Source organism: Arachis hypogaea, chromosome 20 (genome assembly GCF_003086295.3).
Source record: "Arachis hypogaea cultivar Tifrunner chromosome 20, arahy.Tifrunner.gnm2.J5K5, whole genome shotgun sequence".
In the NCBI taxonomy this organism is placed as follows: Eukaryota; Viridiplantae; Streptophyta; class Magnoliopsida; order Fabales; family Fabaceae; genus Arachis; species Arachis hypogaea.
In genome coordinates this window covers 39,960,034-39,976,617 of record NC_092055.1, presented here as the reverse complement: position 1 = coordinate 39,976,617, position 16,584 = coordinate 39,960,034, and the positions used below count along the sequence as shown (strand labels likewise).

The window sequence follows — 16,584 nt, the reverse complement described above, 5'->3', positions numbered from 1 at the left end:
CAATGTTTTCTTAAATTATTTCCTACTTTTATTTATTTTATTTTATTACTCCATTTGTTATTTACATCTCAATTGGCTTATGACTTTCATGTTAGGATTTTCTTGATCAATATTACTTGAGGTATTTCAGTTTAATATTGCTTTCTTTTATTTACATTATTGTTATTCCCCTCTGAAGATAATTTTATTCCAGTAAATTTATTTTTTCCCCTTTTGGTCTTGGTTAAGAAAGCAGTAACTCAGGAGTTATCTTAGCTCAACATAATTGATAATTGTTATCTTTGATAATTGAACTGAACTTCAATAATCCCAATCTTTTCTTAGGAAATAAATAGGATTCGAAGATCAAACTAATTAGTCTCTTGACTTTCCTTTGCTTTAGTAAAGGTTAACTAAGTGGAATTAAGATTCAACTTTCATTATTATTGATAAGGATAACTAAGTCTGGACTTCTAATTTCTCATACCTTGCCAAAAGTTTATCTTACAGTTATTTATTTATTTTATTTGTCATTTAAATATATCTGTGCTCATTGCCTAAGCTCCAAAACCCCCAATTTACAAAACTCATAACTAATAATAAGAATATGCCTCCCTGCAATTCCTTGAGAAGACAACCCGAGGTTTGAATACTTCGGTTAACAATTTATTTAGGGGTTTGTTACTTGTGACAACCAAAACGTTTGCACGAAGGGATTTCTGTTGGTTTAGAATCTATATCTACAACGCGACTATTTTATTAAAATTCTTTACTAGCAAAAATCATAACGTCACTCGCCAATGTCGTAATGGTAAGGAAACAAAATGGTAAGTGGCGCATGTGCGTCGAATTTACTGACTTAAACAAGGCATGCCCGAAAGATTCTTATCCTTTACCATCCATTGACTCTTTGGTGGACAACGCCTCTGGTTATGCCACCTTAAGTTTCATGGACGCCTATTCGGGCTATAATCAAATCCTTATGCACCCTTCTGTCCAAAATAAAATGGCATTTATCACTGAATTCAGTAACTATTGTTATAAAGTTATGCCTTTTGGACTAAAGAATACAGGGGTAACCTATCAACGTCTTATGGATAAAGTCTTCGCCAAACAGATCGGCCGAAATATAGAGGTTTACGTCGATGACATGGTCGCCAAGACCAAGGTCGGAAAGAACCATATCGACGACTTAACCGAGATCTTCGGCCAGATACGCTCCTACAACATGCGTTTGAATCCCGAAAAATGCGCCTTCACCGTTCAAGGTGGTAAGTTCCTAGGTTTTTTGCTAACAAATAGGGGTATTGAAGCAAACCCTGACAAGTGCCGAGTAGTGCTGGAGATGACAAGCCCGAAGACATTAAAAGAAGTCCAGCGCCTAATAGGAAGACTTGCTGCCCTATCTAGATTCGTCCCATGTTTGGCTTTAAAATCTATTCCCTTTTTCCAAACATTTAAAAAGAAAAATGCTTTTCACTGGAATGACGATTGTGAGAGAGCTTTTAATCTAAAAACAACTCTCTCACAACCGCCAATTTTACAAAAACCCTTACAAGGGGAAGATTTATACTTATACTTATCAGTTACTGACTGCGTGATAAGCTCTGCTCTTGTTACAGAAAGGGATAAAGTTTAGCATCCAATATACTTCGTCAATAAAACACTACAACACACTGAAATTAACTATCCGAGGATTGAAAAACTGGCATTAGCACTACTATTTTCAGCAAGAAGGCTCCGACCTTATTTCCAGAGCCATGTCATTAATGTTTGAACCAACCACCCATTACGTCAGGTGCTACACAAACAAGAAATTACTGGCAGGCTTGTCAAGTGGTCAGTCGAATTGTCCGAATTTGATATCAGATACCAAGCCAGAGGACTGATCAAATCACAATTCCTTGCCAACTTCATAGCAGAATTAACAATGCCTACTGAAGACGACCATACAATACAATGGACATTGTACGTTGATGGTTCATCAAACATTTAAGGGTGCGGCGCAGGCATCGGGCTTGAGGGCAGTGATGGCTTCGTCCTAGAATATTCAATACACCTATCCTTCAAAGCCAGTAATAACCAATCAGAATATGAAGCCCTCATCGTTGGACTCCGACTTTGTTTAAATCTCCAGATTTCAAACATAAAGGTATATTGCGATTCACTCCTGGTAGTACAGCAGGTAAACGATCTCTTCCAGGTAAAAGATCCTCTCCTTTCTAAATACCTAATGCTCGTAAAACATTTACGTTCAAAATTCACTGAATTTGAAATACATCATATACCACGAGAACAGAATCACAAGGCTGACATCCTCTCCAATCTCAGTAGGACACAAGCCGACCTATCTATATTACATCAGTCCACTATCACATCTCCAAGTATTACTCTAACCGATGTTGTGAGTGTTACACAGTAAACAGATTGGCGAACCCCATTTATACATTATTTGCAAACAGAGAATATACCAGACAATGTCGACAATACAAAGCAGTTTCGACGATAAGCATCCTTCTTCACTTTAATAAACGGCTCTTTGAATCGACGAGGATACTCCCATCCGCTTCTAAAATGCCTCAACCAAAGTGAAGTAGAAATAGCATTATCCGAAGCTCAAGAGGGAATTTGCGGAACACACACGGGAGCTCGAAGTTTGGCTCCAAAGTCCTCCGGGCAGGTTTCTTCTGACGAACGGATTTTTGCTAGTAAAGAATTTCACAATAAATTCTCGTTGTTAGTATAGTTTCTAAACCAACAAAGAATTCTTTCATACAAAAATTTGGTTGTCACAAGTAACAAACCCCTATAAATTAATAACCGAAGTATTCAAACCTCGGTTCATCTCTCAAGGAATTGCAAGGAAGTGTACTTATAATTAGTTATGAGATTGTATCTTTTTGGAGTTTTGAATAAGGAACAAGAAAAGTAAATTGCAAGAAATAAAATAATAATTAAGAAAACTCTTGGCAAGGTATGAAAATTAGAAGTCCTATCCTAGTTATTCTTATCAATTGTGATGAGAATTATCTGTTGCTCCCACTTAGTTAACCTCTAATTATCACTACAAGAGGCGCGGGACTTAGCAGCCTCAAATTGCTGGCCGTTGTTCCCAACTGCTCCAATTTGGTTGATTTGTTGCGATTCCTGCTGCGTTAATAACCCCCGCTCCAAATAATTTGACCCGAGGCGGTATTGGGCCCTCACCGCAGCAAATAACTTTGGGGGGGAGGGGATTTTGCTTCACTAAAATCCCCAAACCAAAATTATTTTGCGCCATAAACCTTCATTATTTGGCGCGAGAACCCTTCGTTAGAGCCAAGGCACAGTCAATCATTGGTCTCCTTCCCCGCCTTCGTTATCCTTCCCTCTGTCAGATCCAACTGCGTCCGCTTCATCATTCGTTCCGGTCACCAGGCTCCTCCCTCAGTCGTGTAGCTCCCGTGCACGAAGGTAAAGTAGGAGGGGTCGTCCGAGTCTTCTCCTTCTGCCGTGCATGTGTGTGACGTCGTCGGCGTCGTCCCAAGCCATCCGTCCCTGTGTCATCCTTGGCAGCCTTCTCCCCTTTGGCCCTACTTTGTGTTGCCGATTGCAATAGACTCCCCTCTCAGTTGTAAGTTCCTCTCCCTCATCCCAATTTAAGTTTCGTGGCTGTTGAGAAATTAATCTTGCATGAATTTAATCTTTGTGCTTTCTAAATTTCATTATTGAACAACGTTCTTTGATTAATTTTGGCCAAATTTTTCTTCAATTTAACACTCAGATTTAATATTTTCCCAATATCTGAACCCTGAGTCTTGATGTGTTTATGTTTATTGCTTCGGCTCATTTAGCATGTGCTGCTCTACAGTTTTCTAAGACAATTTCATGACCTGGATTCTTGAAAATTCTCTACGTTGTAAGATTTGAAATAATGTAAATAAATAAATAAAAAAACTGACATGAACACATTTATGGTTTTAGCTTCATCGAACTAAGCTGAAAAATTGTAGCTCTCTGATTACAACTTTTATGAATATAATGTTTACCCAAGTAAGCCACTCTGGCGGAGCTCTGTTCCATTATTTGCTACTATAAATCTTGAAGTAGCTTCATTGCACTTGAGGTATATCATTTACTTTTATTTGGATAACCTTAGCAGCCAAATTAGTTGGATAGAATTTGTATTGGCAAATATTTTTATACTTTGAAGTGCTCCCAGCAACTCAGTTGAGAGACATGCAACTCTTCTTGTCTGGTACTAGTAGTCCTTGTAATAAGACTCTGAATAGTCTTCATCATGTTTTTTTCTAAATTGTTCTTTGTGTGTACAAACTCTAAGGGAAAGTGCTATGTATTATTATAGAGCCACACATTGGGCATTGCAGCTTCATTCCCAATTTGTGAGTTAGAACAAATTTTATTGGATTAGTTAAATTAGTTAAACTGTGGTTTAAAAGTTCTGTGCTAAATATCGTTAGACCAATGTATCTGGATGTAATTTGTGTCTATATATATTAATGCATCACATTATTAAAACAGTAGGGAAGTCGGAGGAAAGATGTATATATACTTTAATATTTTAATTGTATTATTAAAAATAAATCTTATGCTTTTTTTTCCTATAAAAAATATTTATAAACCACTCATGTCTTATGCTTTTTTTTCCTATAAAAAATATTTATAAACCACTCATGTATGTTTTATTATGGTGAAGTACTTTTCAACTTTTGACTTTCTGATTCTTCGGTTTATAACTGTTCAAACATGCTTGACTTTAGTTGGTGCTATCTGACGTGTTTCTAATGAATTGAGGATATGTTAATGTAGATTATGCTGTGACTGAAATTGAGATAACCTTTTCTGTCTTCTTGATACTAAGTGGATCTTTTCTCTTCTATGATTCTGGAATATAAATTTGTTTTGGTTTTAGTAAACTGTATATTTGTTTTATTTTAATCTCTAAAAAATTATGTAAATTAATGGTTTTAGCTCTCGAATTTGCAGAAAAATGATTATTTGATTTAGTGCTCTTAGCTGATTTAAGCTAGGCCTTTTAACCATCACTTTAAAAACTAAGTTGAATCACTTTTCTGCAACTATAGGGACCTCTCAAGTTAAGTAATTAAATAGTGAGCTTTTGAATTTACAAAAAAAGAGATCTAACTTTGTGCTTTTGGTGATTCAAGCTAGTCCTTATGAGCATCACCCTAATGATTAACTTGAACCACTCTTTGAAATTTCAACCAGCCTTTTTATTAACCTTCATCATGGTTTTAATCTCAAGATCTCTCATCAGCTTTGAAATTTCTTGGTTACAATTGTTCAATGTTTCCTCTAATTCTCGGACTTACATTCTGAATTTGTCTTAACTTAATTTGTTTGCCTTGAAGCAGGTTCTCTGACAAGCGGATATCTCGTAGATCTGAAATAAATTACCTGGGGTGTATTCCTGCACCTGCAACTGTGACAGGTATTATCAATGGTCAAGAACCAATAAGTCTTGCACAAAGTCTTTTCGAGAATTTACTTAGTATTCATTTTTTTTCTAAAGACTTATAAATTAATGGCAAAACTGTTTTGATAAACGTTGAAAAATTCAGAGACCAAAGTTAGCGTTATCTCATATTTAGTTTGTACCATTACTATTGCAATTACTGTTATTAATTATACAAAACTTCTCTTAGGACCTTATAGATTAATTAAATTATTACTATTGGTATTAGTATTGTTGTTGTGATTGTGGTTTAGTGCATAATGCATGAGTTAATTATTATTGACCGTCAACTCACATTAACAATTAGGAAAGAAATTAAAGATAATTATTTTGATTCTCTTGGACAAGCACGGGTTTGTTTGATTTTTTATGAGGATTATTGAAAAAGGAATGGACTTTTAGGTTGTGTGTTTGAATTTTCTTTATGTTTAAAGCATTTGATTCCTTTCTAATATCTCTTTTCTGAGATTGAGATGTTCTATACTAGGATTTAAATTCATCACTATTTTAAAGTTCGATAGAAAGTGATATATATTCAGAGAACTTTTGTATATCAGTATCTTTCTATGCCATTGGAAATAAGAGGCAAAGACTAAGATTATTACACTTGTTCATTGGGTAAAAAAGCTCACAACTTGACTTCTCTTAGTATAACTGAATTGTTAGCTTATCTTTTTCTCTTGATTCTTTTCCAAGATTATTTTAGTCTTTGTCTTGATCAGTTACACCAAGGCATCATATTCCTCACGAAAAAAATAATGTTTTCCATATAATATATTATTCTGATGGAACTTTTAAACTTAATTAAGTTCTTTTTCTCCCTAAAGTTTATTTTTTAAATATTATTGATTGTCCTCCTATGCATTATTTAATTTTTTTCTAGTCCTTTTTCTTATGCTACAAAATGTGCTCCTTACACAATCTTCTTCCCTTTTAATCTATAAATTTATTATTCTTCTCATATATACTGCAGTTATTATAGGATTGCTTGATGACCATATGACTTTAGCATAGGTACTTACAATTCAAAGGGGTTGAAAATTATGCATAAATGATTAGTGCATTGACTGTGATATGTATCATATCACTGTTCACACATTAATATTTTCATGTTTCTGCTTGTTTCAGTTTGATAACATTGACTTAGACTTATCACAGTCCTTGGAGCTATATTATCCGATAACTTCACAGCTCCTACTCCAGAATCAAAGCTTCCTTCAGCTTACACTTGTTCTCTTCAGGTGGGTTAAAAGTTGAAACATTTAATTATTTTTTATATATTATATTTCATCATTAAGCTGCATCTAAAACTATTTAAGAAATGCTTATACATTATAAGTCTATCGAACTTTAAAATAGTGATGAATTTAAAATACTTCAATATCTGGTTTTGGAGGTACATTGAATCCAAATAGTTAATCTTGGCCCGTTAACAAAGATGGCTTATAGTTTTGCTTTGCTAACTAATTTTAATGTGAATTTTTTAAGAACTATACCAGCAAATGCTTGAACAAATGAAAGAAAGAAAGCAATTATTGGTTATGAAATTCTTGAATAATATACAGTTAATAGCTTAGGAGTTAGTTGAAGATAATTACAACCTCACAAGATGTACAAAATAATGAGTCAATCATATTTATTCCATACTCAAATGAAGTCTTCATTTATTTCATTATATATCTTGTGTTCTTATTTGATATAATTAATGGGTCAGTCAGATTTCATATAATTTCAGTTCCGTAATTTTAATATATAAGAACTTCAACTGATTCTTTAAGAATTAAATATTAAACATAAAAAGGTCAACTGAACTTGAACACCCCCTAATATATTGTAATACTATATTAATTTATCATTTTATTATTTCTCAGATTAATATAATATACCTCTTTTTCTTTTTCTTTTTTAAGGAAGGAATTTTATTTTTCATTTCAAATATTTGGCATTGGACCAGAGTTTCTTTCTTTCAGTAATTTTTTTTGAAAGTGCAAAATTATTCAATGAGTAAGCAATTTTCTTTTATTTTTCTGTTAGCTGTGTATTATCCTGTATGCTAGTAAATGTGTGTTTTATTATTCGGTTTAAGAGTTATTCTCCTATTCTATATCAAGTGTTAATTATTTACTTTTTTCTCGTGCTCTGACTTTGTTTTACTATGTGTCGTCGTTCTATTTTTTCATTAAATTGGATATTGATAAGAGTTGGATTTCAAAGTCGCGAGTTGGTACAGAATATAGGAATGGTTTGACCAGATTCCTAGATTTTGCATTTGCCAATGCATCGTCCGATGGGATGATACGTTGTCCATGTCCGAAGTGTGGGTTCCGCCTCCTACAAAATAAAGAGGATGCGTTCGATCATTTGGTGATAAATCCTTTCTCGTCTAGTTACACATTTTGGATCCATCATGGTGAGAGACCCTGGGTCGAGAGCTCTTGTGATGGACAAGAAGATCATTCTGAACAAAATTTCAATTCCCCGATACTTGATATGGTCCACGAGGCATTCAACTTCTCAGGACTTCCCGGCCATGAAGAAGACTCAGAGAATGAACATGACGGCGGTGCTATGGATGAGTTGCCTTAACTATAGAACGAACCTAGTCGAGAGATCCGCAACTTTCACGACCTACTCAAAGACGGGCAGCAGGAGTTATACCCAGGATGTTCGAAGTTCTCTAAGTTGTCTTTTTTGGTGAGGCTATATCACATAAAGTCCATGTGCGGAGTGAGCGATAAGGCCTTCGGAATGATTTTGGAGTTACTCGGGGACGCCTTTGAGCATGCCCGGATTCCATCCACTTTTCACGATGCTAAGAAAGTCATAAGAAAACTAGGTCTCACGTACAAGAAGATAGATGCATGTCCAAATGACTGCATGCTATACCAGGGCAACGACCAAGAGCTGACCAAATGCAAGCAGTGTGGGAGATGGAGATGGAAGCATAAGACTAAGAAGAACTCTAGGGTGAGGATCAAGATGGTTGTTAAGAAGAATGGCAAACCACAGGCAGCGAAGATTCTTCGTTACTTCCCCCTTATTCCACGATTGTAGAGGTTATATATGTCTAGTAAGACAGCCGTTGACATGCTATGGCATAAGAGAGGTCCTAACTCTGATGGTATGTATAGGCATCCAAGGGACGCCGAGGCATAGAAGTCATTTGACATACGATATTCCGACTTCTCTCGTGATCCACGCAGTGTTTGCCTAGCATTAGCCAGCGATGGCTTTAACCTTTTTGGGAACATGAGCTCGAAGTACTCAATTTGGCCCGTGGTTCTTATTCCGTATAACATGCCGCCTTGGATTTGCATGAAATCTACTTCGTTTATCCTCTCTATGATTATTGCTGGTCCTAAAATGCTTGGAAATGACATAGATGTGTACCTAAAGCCGTTGATCACCGAGTTGAAGCAATTATGGAGGGGTGTTGAAACTTATGATGCAGTCAAGAAAAAAACCTTCAAGATGTATGCTGCGCTGATGTGGACAATCAGTGATTTTCTAGGGTTGGGCAACTTATCTGGGTGGAACATGTATGGTGGGAGAGCCTGTCCTGCGTGCAATTTGGATGCTGAAACTAACCAGCTCACACACAGCCAGAAATGGTGTTTTATGGGTCATTGTCGCTTTCTAAATCATGACCACAAATACAGAAAAGATCGGTACTCCTTTGATGGAAAGATAGAGGATAGAGGTCCACCTATCAAAGTCTCTGGTGGAGATATTGTCCGGCAGTTAGAGGGTGTGCATGTCCAACTTGGCAAGGTGCAATCGGTTACGGGGAAAAGGACACGCGGACAGCAAACTGCCGTACAAGACGGACTCCTTAGAAGAAGAGGAGTATATTCTTTGAGCTGCCATATTAGGAGAACAATGGATTGCGTCACAACCTTGATGTCATGCACATAGAGTAGAATGTCTGTGACAACATAGTTTTCACCATAATAAATGAGAAAGGTAAGTCTAAGGACCACATTAAAGCTCGAAGAGACCTCCAGGCGATGGGAATCAAGCATGATTTGTGGCCACGGGAAGACGGAAAGTACCCATCTGCCATCTTTACTATAACCAATCCACAGAAGGAGCTCTTTCTAAGGACTATCAAGAACGTCGTTTTTCCAAATGGATACTCTAGCAACATTTTCCGCTGTGTGGACTTACGATAGCACAAGTTGTCGGGCATGAAAAGCCACGACTGTCACATTCTAATGGAATATCTACTTCCAATCACGTTAAGGAATGCATTGCTTGCCCCAGTGTCTTCTGTCCTGGCAGATTTATCATCCTTTTTTCGCCGATTATGCAGCAAATCCATAGACCCTCAACAACTTCCCCTCTTTCAGGATCACGTGGTTCATACTCTGTGTTGCATGGAGATGATTTTTCCTCCTTCTTTCTTCAGAGTGATGGTTAACTTGACAGTGCATCTGGTCGAGGAGGTACGTCTCGGTCGCTCAGTGCATTATCGGTGGATGTACCCAATTGAACGGTAACTATCAAATAAAATTATCTATTTTGCTTTTAATCAGTGCTTATGACACGTGTATATTCCCAAAGGTACCTATGCCGTCTCAAACAGTACGTGCGTAATAGATCACAACCAGAGGGCTCAAATGCAGAGGGATACTTATCTGAGGAGATTCTCGTATTCTGTTCAAGGTACCTAGATAATGTCGAGAGTAGGATTAATCGACCATTGCGTGTTGACGATCGACCGCGTGAACTCATGCCTGATGAGAGTGCAACTATGTTCCCTGGTGCGCAGAAGTTGTGATTACACTTTGATTATGTAAAATTCATCTCTCTTTCTTTCCCTGGTAATGGCGCCAAAAACATGATGCCAATACCATGGTTCACAACTTCACACAACTAACTAGCAAGTGCACTGGGTCGTCCAAGTAATACCTTACGTGAGTAAGGGTCGAATCCCACGGAGATTGTTGGTATGAAGCAAGCTATGGTCACCTTGTAAATCTCAGTCAGGCAGATATAAATTGATAATGGTGTTTTCGAATAATAATTAATAAGATAGGGATAGAAATACTTATGTAAATCATTGGTGAGAATTTCAGATAAGCGAATAGAGATGCTTTCGTTCCTCTGAACCTCTGCTTTCCTGCTATCTTCACCCAATCAGTCTTACTCCTTTCCATGGCTGGCTTTATGTGATACATCACCACTGTCAATGGCTACTTTCGGTCTTCTCTCAGGAAAATGATCCAAATGCCCTGTCACGGCATGGCTAATCGTCTGGAGGCATCACCCTTGTCAATGGTTTCATCGTATCCTCTCAGTGAAAATGGTCAACGCACCCTGTCACGGCACGGCTATTCATCTGTCGGTTCTCGATCATGCTGGAATAGGATTTACTATCCTTTTGCGTCTGTCACTACGCCCGGCAATCGCGAGTTTGAAGCTCGTCACAGTCATTCAATCATTGAATCCTACTCGGAATACCACAGACAAGGTTTAGACCTTCCGGATTCTCTTGAATGCCACCATCATTCTAGCTTACACCACGAAGATTCCGATTAAGAGATCTAAGAGATACTCATTCAGTCGAAGGTAGAACAGAAGTGGTTGTCAGGCACGCGTTCATAGGGAATGATGACAATTGTCACGTTCATCACATTCAGGTTGAAGTGCGAATGAATATCTTAGAAGCAAAATAAGATGAATTGAATAGAAAACAGTAGTACTTTGCATTAATCCTTGAGGGACAGCAGAGCTCCACACCTTAATCTATGGAGTGTAGAAACTCTACCATTGAAAATACATAAGTGATAATGGAGTTCATTGGTCTCGGCCCCAGAGGGGAACCGGAGTAACCAAGACTACTAATACAATGATAAAAAGTTTTATTTATAATAAACTAGTCACTAGGGTTTACAGAAGTAAGTAATTGATGCATAAATCCACTTCTGGGGCCCACTTGGTGTGTGCTTGGGCTGAGCTTGAAGTCTACACATGGAGAGGCCATTTGTGGAGTTGAACGCCAGGTTTTGATCCATTTCTGGCGTTCAACTCTGGTTTTGGATCCTTTTCTGGCGCTGGACGCCAGAATTGGGCAGAGAGCTGGCGTTGAACGCCAGTTTGCATCATTTATTCTTGGCCAAAGTATGGACTATTATATATATCGGGAAAGCCCTGGATGTCTACTTTCCAACGCAATTGGAAGCGCGCCATTTTGAGTTCTGTAGCTCCAGAAAATCTACTTTGAGTGCAGGGAGGTCAGAATCCAACAGCATCAGCAGTCCTTCTTCAACCTCTGAATCTGATTTTTGCTCAAGTCCCTCAATTTCAGCCAGAAAATATCTGAAATCACAGAAAAACACACAAACTCATAGTAAAGTCCAGAAATGTGAATTTAACATAAAAACTAATGAAAACATCCCTAAAAGTAACTAGATCCTACTAAAAATATACTAAAAACAATGCCAAAAAGCGTATAAATTATCCGCTCATCACAACACCAAACTTAAAATTGTTGCTTGTCCCCAAGCAACTGAAAATCAAATAGGATAAAAAGAAGAGAATATACTATAAATTCCAAACTATCAATGAAACATAGCTTCAATCAAATGAGCGGGACTTATAGTTTTTTGCCTCTTGAATAGTTCTGGCATCTCACTTTATCCATTGAGGTTCAGAATGATTGGCATCTATAGGAACTTAGAGTTCAGATAATGTTATTGATTCTCCTAGTTCAGTATGATGATTCTTGAACACAGCTATTTTATGAGTCTTGGCCGTGGCCCTAAGCACTTTGTTTTCCAGTATTACCACCGGATACATAAATGCCACAGACACATAATTGGGTGAACCTTTTCAGATTGTGACTCAGCTTTGCTAAAGTCCCCAATTAGAGGTGTCTAGGGTTCTTAAGCACACTCTTTTTTTGCTTTGGACCTTGACTTTAACCGCTCAGTCTCAAGTTTTCACTTGACACCTACACGCCACAAGCACATGGTTAGGGACAGCTTGGTTCAGCCGCTTAGACCAGGATTTTATTCCTTTAGGCCCTCCTATCCACTGATGCTCAAAGCCTTGGGATCCTTTTTATTTACCCTTGCCTTTTGGTTTTAAGGGTTATTGGCTTTTTGCTCTTGCCTCTTGGTTTTAAGAGCTTTTGGCTTTTTCTGCTTGCTTTTTCTTTCTATTTTTTTTCGCCTATTTTTTTTCTGCAAGCTTTGCTCTTTGCTGCTTTTTCTTGCTTCAAGAATCATTTTTATGATTTTTCAGATTATCAAATAACATGTCTCCTAGTCATCATTCTTTCAAGAGCCAACATATTTAACATTCTTAAACAACAACTTCAAAAGACATATGCACTATTCAAGCTTACATTCAGAAAACAAGAAGCATTGTCACCACATCAATATAATCAAACTAAGTTCAAGGATAAATTCAAAACTCATGTACTTCTTGTTCTTTTGAATTAAAACATTTTTCATTTAAGAGAGGTGATGGATTCATAGGACATTCATAACTTTAAGACAAAGTTACTAATTACTAATGATCATGTAATGAAGACACAAACATAGATAAGCACATAACATAGAAAACGAAAAACAGAAGAAATAAGAACAAGGAATGAATCCACCTTAGTGATGGTGGCGTTTCCTTCTTGAGGAACCAATGATGTCCTTGAGCTCTTCTATGTCTCTTCCTTGTCTTTGTTGCTCCTCCCTCATTGCTTTTTGATCTTCTCTTATTTCATGAAGGATGATGGAGTGCTCTTGATGTTCCACCCTTAGTTGTCCCATATTGGAACTAAATTCTCCTAGGGAGGTGTTGATTTGCTCCCTTATATTTATATGGAGGGAAGTGCATCCCCTGAGGTATCTCAGGGATCTCTTGATTTGCAGCCACATGTTCTACCACTGAGCTATAGACCCTTGAGATGAATTTTTCTATCTCCCATGACTCGGAGGTAGAAGCCTTTGTCTTCCCTTCCCCTCTTTTAGAGGTTTAGGTGCCATCAATGGTAATGGAAAAATAAAAAGCTTATGCTTTTACCACACCAAACTTAGAATGTTGCTCGCCCTCGAGCAAAAGAAGAAAGAATAGAAGAAGAAGAAGATATGGAGGAGATGAAGGGATGTGTGTATGGATGTGAGTGGTGAATGGAGAACAGAAGGGATGATCATGAATGGAGAGAGAGAGGGTGAGGTGGGTGGGAATCCTGTGGAATTCACAGATCCTGAGATGATCCTGTGGTGTCCACAGATCCTGAGGTGTCAAGGATTTACACCCTTGCACCAAATTAGGCATGCAAAATGCCCTTGCACGCAACTCTGGGCGTTCAGCGCCAGGTTGGTGCCCATTTTGGGTGTTCAACGCCCATTTGTTGGCCATTTCTGGCGTTGAACGCTAGAACCATGCTTGTTCTGGGCGTTCAGCGCCCAGACACTGCCCATTTTGGGCGTTCAGCGCCAGAACCATGCTCTGTTCTGGCGTTGAACGCCAGGCAGGTGCTTCCTCCAGGGTGTGATTTTTCTTCTGCTGTTTTTGATTCCGTTTTCAATTTTTATATTTATTTTGTAACTCCTCATGATCATGAACCTAAGAAAACATGAAAAACAAAAATAAAATTAGATAAATAAACATTGGGTTGCCTCCCAACAAGCGCTTCTTTAATGTCAATAGCTTGACAGTGGGCTCTCATGGAGCCTCACAGATGTGCAGAGCTTTGTTGAGACCTCCCAACACCAAACTTAGAGTTTGGATATGGGGGTTTGACACCAAAATTAGAGTTTGGTTGTGGCCTCCCAACACCAAACTTAGAGTTTGATTGTGGGGGCTTTGGTTGACTCTGCTTTGAGAGAAGATTTTTATGCTTCCTCTCCATGGATGCAGAGAGAGATCCTTGAGTTGTAAACACAAGGTTGTCCTCATTCAATTGAAGGATCAATTCTCCTCTGTCCACATCAATCACAGCTCTTGCTGTGGCTAGGAAAGGTCTTCCTAGGATGATGGATTCATCCTCTTCCTTTCCAGTGTCCAAGACTATGAAATCAGCAGGGATGTAAAGGCCTTCAACCTTTACTAACACATCCTCTACTTGTCCATAAGCCTGTTTTCTTGAATTGTCTGCCATTTCTAATGAGATTTTAGCAGCTTGCACCCCATAGATTCTCAGTTTCTCTATTACAGAGAGGGACATGAGGTTTATCCCTGAACCAAGGTCACACAGAGCCTTAAAGATCATGGTGCCTATGGTACAAGGTATTATGAACTTTCCAGGATCCTGTCTCTTCTGAGGCAATGTCAGTTGATCCAGATCACTTAGTTTATTGGTGAACAGGGGAGGTTCATCTTTCCAAGTTTCAATGCCAAATAATTTGGCATTCAGCTTCATGATTGCACCAAGGAACTTGGCAGCTTGCTCTTCAGTAACATCCCCATTCTCTTCAGAAGAGGAATACTCATCAGAGCTCATGAATGGCATAAGGAGGTTCAATGGAATCTCTATGGTCTCTAGATGAGCCTCAGAGTCCTTTGGTTGCTCAGAGGGAAGCTCCTTATTGATCACTGGACGTCTCAGGAGGTCTTCCTCCTTGGGATTCACGTTCTCTCCTTCCCTTACAGGTTCGGCCATGGTGCTTATGTCAATGGCCTTGCACTCTCCTTTTGGATTCTCTTCTGTATTGCTTGGGAGAGTACTAGGAGGGATTTCAGTGATCCTTTTACTCAGCTGGCCCACTTGTGCTTCCAAATTTCTAATGGAAGACCTTGTTTCATTCATGAAACTCACAGTGGCCTTAGATAGATCAGAGACTAAGTTTGCTAAGCTAGATGGATTCTGCTCAAAATTCTCTGTCTGTTGCTGAGTGGATGATGGAAAAGGCTTGCTATTGCTAAACCTACTTCTTCCACCATTATTAAAGCCTTGTTGAGGCTTTTGATCCTTCCATGAGAGATTTGGGTGATTTCTCCATGATGGATTATATGTGTTTCCATAAGGTTCACCCATGTATTTTACCTCTGCTATTGCAGGGTTCTCAGGATCATAAGCTTCTTCTTCAGAAGATGCCTCTTGAGTACTGTTGGGTGCAGCTTGTATTCCATTCAGACTCTGGGAAATCATATTGACTTGCTGAGTCAATATTTTATTCTGAGCCAATATGGCATTCAGAGTATCAACTTCAAGAACTCCATTCTTCATAGGCGTCCCATTACTCACAGGATTCCTCTCAGAAGTGTACATGAACTGGTTATTAGCAACCATGTCAATGAGTTCTTGAGCTTCTGCAGGCGTTTTCTTTAGGTGAATGGATCCACCTGCAGAAGTATCCAATGACATCATTGATAGTTCAGATAAACCATCATAGAATATATCCAGGATGGTCCATTCTGAAAGCATGTTAGAAGGACACTTTTTGGTCAGCTGCTTGTATCTTTCCCAAGCTTCATAGAGGGATTCTCCTTCTTTCTGTTTGAAGGTTTGAACATCCACTCTAAGCTTGCTCAGCTTTTGAGGAGGAAAGAACTTGGCTAAGAAAGCCGTGACCAGCTTATCCCAAGAGTTCAGGCTGTCTCTGGGTTGAGAGTCCAACCAGATTCTAGCTCTGTCTCTTACAGCAAATGGGAAAAGCATGAGCCTGTAGACTTTAGGATCTACTCCATTAGTCTTAACAGTATCACAGATCTGCAAGAATTCAGTTAAGAACTGAAAAGGATCTTCAGATGGAAGTCCATGAAACTTGCAGTTCTGCTGCATCAGAGAAACTAATTGAGGTTTCAGCTCAAAATTGTTTGCTCCAATGGTGGGAATGGAGATGCTTCTTCCATGTAAATTGGAATTTGGTGCAGTAAAGTCACCAAGCATTCTCCTTGCATTATTATTATTTTCGGCTGCCATCTCCTCTTCCTGTTCGAAAATTTCCGAAGGATTCTCTCTGGAATGTTGTAATTTAGCTTCTCTTAGTTTCCTCTTCAGAGTCCTTTCAGGTTCTGGATCTGCTTCAACAAGAATATTCTTGTCCTTGCTCCTGCTCATATGACAAAGAAGAGGGCACAGAAAAATAATAATAATAGGGATCCTTTTTACCCAAGTATAGAGGTTCCCTTTAGGTGAGTGGGAGAAAAGGAGAAGAAAAGAGAGAGAGGGAATTTTGGAA

General features: G+C 38.3%; 1 non-coding gene across 1 annotated transcript; it reads left to right on the top strand.

Moving 5' to 3' along the window:
* The first annotated feature begins 15,821 nt into the window (after positions 1–15,821).
* On the top strand, positions 15,822–15,929 carry LOC112787994 (small nucleolar RNA R71). Its single transcript, XR_003195376.1, has one exon. It is a non-coding gene; the product is annotated as a small nucleolar RNA R71 (small nucleolar RNA).
* The last annotated feature ends 655 nt before the right edge of the window (positions 15,930–16,584 follow it).